Source organism: Centroberyx gerrardi, chromosome 3 (assembly GCF_048128805.1).
Source record: "Centroberyx gerrardi isolate f3 chromosome 3, fCenGer3.hap1.cur.20231027, whole genome shotgun sequence".
In the NCBI taxonomy this organism is placed as follows: Eukaryota; Metazoa; Chordata; class Actinopteri; order Beryciformes; family Berycidae; genus Centroberyx; species Centroberyx gerrardi.
Window position 1 is genome coordinate 26,418,533 of NC_135999.1, and position 5,053 is coordinate 26,423,585.

Below are 5,053 nucleotides of genomic sequence, written 5' to 3' on the forward strand. Positions count from 1 at the left end.
CTCTCTGTTTCACTCGCCCTCTCACACACACACACACACACACACATAAACCGTCTCTGGCATTGCGACATGTTGCAGATGCATGTCCCTTACGATAACAACCCCCCCCCCCGGCTCCCTCGCAGACAAATATCTCTGACTCACCTTGATGACATCACTGCAGTGAGGTCAGTGTCCTGCTGGATTGAGAGGGGATTAAGCCTCTGCTACGCCGCTCCGACACTGGTCTCAGACCAGATTAAGCGTGACCACACTGTGTCACTCTGTGGCTCAGCAGATTAAGGTGTATGTCACGGTGCTGGTGATGTCATGAAGCTGCACATGACCTATATTGCGTATCATCCCTCTTCCCTTGCTTCACAGCTCGTCTCCCCAGTCTTCTTTCCAATGAAACAGAAAAGGAGTGAAAATTTATGCTGATAACTAAACCATGTCGCTCAAAATGTGCAGGGGCTGGTATGTGGAAAGCAAGACTATTCTGTTTATCCTTATTCTTGAAGCTAGTGTAGCAACTGTTTGACATAAGGGTCATACTGAGTGTCATCTTCATGGCAGGAAAACAGATATGAGGCTGAAAATGACTGTGGGGTTTGGTCCTCTCACCCCGCAACCTGATCAACAAGTCATCAGAAGTCCATTCATTTCCCATAGAGCTGAGCGACCGGAGAAACTCGGCAGACGTGTTGATGGTCAACAAGCTTGTCAGCCGACAAAAGTTGGCCATGACAGAATCAGCTGTCAACAGATTTCTGTGCTTCCTTGTTTCCCTACCGATGTGATTTTGTTTCATAAGCAGAGGCAAAATGGGCGAGAACTTGATTCCAGCCATTAAAAGTTTCCCAGTTCTCTACAACTTTTATTTGAACGACAGCAGGAATAAACGTCTTAAAAAACGATTCTTGGAGAGCGCCTGTATCCAGGGTTGATGGAAGGCTCTGGTCTTTTTATTGAGTTTCTTCTGTTTATTTTTGATTGATGCTATTAGCGCTGCCTAGCTAGTCATGTCAACTCATCAAAACAATGTAACATTATGAAAGACGATACCAAAGGAGCGAAAAGTGCATGATTTGCCTGTTGAAAACTTTATAACTGTAGACCTACATAGATGCAGTCAGAGTCTCTGGCCCCGCCCACAATCAGTCAGAATAGATTAGATTAGATTAGATTAGATTTAGATTTATTTCGAACATGTTAAAAACACAAAAAATTATAAATATATATATTTATATATATATATATATATATATATATACACACATACGTAAGAAAACAAAACAAGAATAACCAATAAAATTAACAGTAAACGTATACAACAAATTCTCAATAAACAACATAAATAAATAAATATTACATGTCCGAAATGGAGTAGGAAGAAGTAAAATACTTAGAGCGAATAATAGAGCGAGAATAGAGCGACCCATCAACCAAGTTGGTAGTAGTCATGTGGATAAAAGAGAGACCCAAGCACTCCAAAAGTCAGTCTAGAACAGTAGTTCTCTACCTGGAGGTCATGAGATGATTGATGGGGTAGGAAAATTTTTTAATTGTTTTTCAGTGTTTATCTGGCACCAAAACAATCAATTCTGGGTTCATGGAGTTAAAGATCAGATAAAAAAAAAAAAAATCTCCTGTGTGAATCAAAGCGCTGTAGCGTGAGACTGCAGGTACATACTGCGTGTCTGACTTGATTTACTATGTGCTGTCTATTAAGCCTTGAGAAGTGATTGCTGATGATGACTCAGGCTGTGTGCGTGTGTGTTTGTGTGTGTGTAGGGGGGGTGGGGGGTTGTAGTGTGTGTCACTGTCTGTAGGTGTGTCCCCATGTCTGTGCCTGAGTGTAAGCATTTCACTCTCTCTGCCCCCACCCCCCCCCCCCCACCCCCCTTCCTTTCTTCCCTCCATCACTCTCTTGGATCGAAAAGCAAACAAACAACCCCCTCCTCACTCTCACTCTATTTTTGATCACATTCCGAACCAATGACTTCAGACCAGAAGCAGGCAAGCCTGTGTGTGTGTGTGTGTGTGTGTGTGTGTGTCCATGACGTCAGCTGTTTGTGTGCTTGCTGTGGTTGTGTCTGGGGCAGCAGCTTGGCAGATAAGCAGGGTGGGGGGTAAGGGGGGTAAAGGGAGGGGGGTAAAGGGGGGAGGAGGGCATGAAGAAAAGAGGGAAACGACAGAAAAGACAGAGAAAAAATATGTTGTGCTGAATGTCAGTGGGATCGGCCTCAGGAGTGATGAGCCTGTCAACTTTATAGACTCTTCATTGTTGAGCAATTGATGATTGAGTGTATTCTTAGCTCACCCCTCTCTCTCTCTCTCTCTCTCTCTCTCTCTCTCTCTCTTCTCTCTCACTCTCTCTTCTCTCTGTCTCTCTCAACACAGCCGGAGGAAACTGCTGTATAATGATAACAGACTCAGAGACAATGGGTTCAACGGGCGCAAATACACACACACACACACACACACACACACACACACACACACACGCACACACACACACACACACACACACACACACTGCAGCTCGGGGGTCAGGGGTTCTGCCTGTGCTGCTGATAGTCTCCAGTCCCTTTGACATTATTTATCAAATATGGAACAATCCGGAAATACCAGACGTGTTTCTGAGCTCTTTTTTTCCTAAATGACCCCTTGGAATAAGGAATTAGCCGTTCGCCGGCTCCCTGCCTCTGCCTGGACCCTGTCTGCCCAGTGATAAGGTCAGATTGGGTTTATTTTGGGTTGCTTGCAATACTGCAAAGACTGCCAAAGCCCAGAGGGGATTCCTTAAAAGCATTTTGTTGTGTTTTGGGGGTTCGGTCCCTGAGGCGGGACGGACAGACTGGAGGAACGCTGATAAAAACTGGCCTCTATCTGAGAGGTTTGGCCTTGGCTGGTAGGCCATTACCTGCTACCGGTCTTGGTGCTTTATAAATTAAATCACAAAATCATATTCATATACAATTTAAAAAGCAAAACAAACAAAAAAAAACCCACTACAGTTCCTCATAGAGACTCTAAAAGTGTTATCCTTTATCACCCAGGTCCTCAAGCGCCATACTATTTTTTTAAGTGGGTGATTTTCATGTTTTTCAAATATTGGATATCTCATTTCAAAATGAAATTCTCTAAAATCACATGGCTCACAGACATTACAGACATTACAACACAGATATTCACAGTTACAGTTGCAGCTAATAGCTTCAGTCCTTATGGCCATGATAAATAGTGGAGTGGAGTAGGTAGTGGAGGTGAATAATATTGAATGCTGTAAGGATGGAGCTGTGAAAATGTAACAAGATGTACGGAGATAACATGGTGGGCTTTAACGAACAAACTATACACTAAAATGCGTATGAAGGATTTAATTCCAAAAAGCTATATATCCATTTTGGGAATAAAGTTACCTGATGTTCATTTAACAGCATTTGAAAACCTGCAGTTCATTACATGATCTAAAATGTCATAACTAAATAGCTCAAGGTAATGAATAACTTCACTAATATTCAGTTAGTTTTACTTTCACGCCAGCATGTGTCAGAGTCACAATGTTCGATATTTCATTTTTCATTGAAACTCGAATATGTTCAATACTTTTTAAATAAATTAAATGTATTCATCCAGGGAAGGTTTGCTGAGCATGCATATCTTTTGTCATCACTGCCCCGCTTCACATTCACACAGTTCATTCATACAGTCACACCTGGGAGCTTCCAGCACAACCAGTCTGATACTGTTACAGTTATTGATGTGGTAGTGGACGGCGTTTCTCATTCACTTTCCCCGCCCAGTTTGTTTTTGTCCCAGCTGGACCAGGGATTTGAACCAGCAACCCTCTGGTCATAACCTAATTTCTCTCACCTATAGGATTGAATGGGAATGACTATTCTATCAGTTCTAATTCTATGTCTGACTTTTGCCTCAGGATAAAATAAATAAATAAATAAAGATTTTTTTCTGGAGTAGTGTAATTTTTTTGAGCAGCTCCACTGTCAAGGGCACTTCAGCAGTAACTGATGAGTCAGTGAGTTTGGGTAGAGTGTTACTCATTCACTACAATAGGCTAATTGACCTTTAATTTAGAACTTCAATTAGGTTTTGATACACTACAGAAAATTGGGAAAAGTAAATTAAATCCGACGACTATGACATCAAGACTAACAATTTTGACTTGATTTTGATCTTAAACTTAAACTTGGTGCTCGAGAAGTTTTTCTAGGCTACTGTAGTAGCCTATATGAGGCCCGAGTTGGACACAGCAGCCGGTCAGCAGATAGTTATCAACGGCTAAATGGCTCCGCTGTGTGTCGGTAAAACTAAACAGCAGCTGAAGGCGGACGAGAAACTGTCACCCCTAGGGGCCGCACTGTGTTTTGTTTAATGTCAAGACCGCTGCATCGAGCTGCCAGAGATCAAACCGGAAAGAGAACATGTTTCCTTCAAAATAAAAGCTTGAATTAAATTTGTCAACTGGGGGGGGGGGGGGGGGGGGAGGTGTAAATACTCACTGGAATCATTAGTTAGTTAGTTGGAGTGAAGCAAATGCTGCAAATATAGATATTAAAACACTGTGTTATGGTATATTGTGTATAGTAAGATAGGCTACTAAAAAGAGATAGAAGAAATTTAATCCTAAAATTAATTATATTTGATGACATAAACATCAAAAACACATCGGAAAACAGACGTCAACTATCTAAAGGAGTTCATTAATCCACGTCAGTGGCACAGTTGTTCCTGTAGCTCCAGCTGGTCTCAAATCAGAATAAGAACTGCGCTTGAAGTATTTACACACAAACTGACAACACAAACGCTCTAAGTCCCGTATGAGTGATAATGCATTGTTTGACTTTACGGTTCTGCGGCCACAACGGCTTCGAACGTGGCTCAGCCAATCAGAACTTTATTTTGTACAAGTTGACCGGACGTTGTAGTTTTTACTCTGGCTAACTTGACTTTGCTAGTAGCGATACCTCCTAGCTGTCACTAGAAGCGTCTGCTTGTCTCGCCGCCTCAGACTGCAGCAATGTAATATAGTTTCATACTTCACTTAATG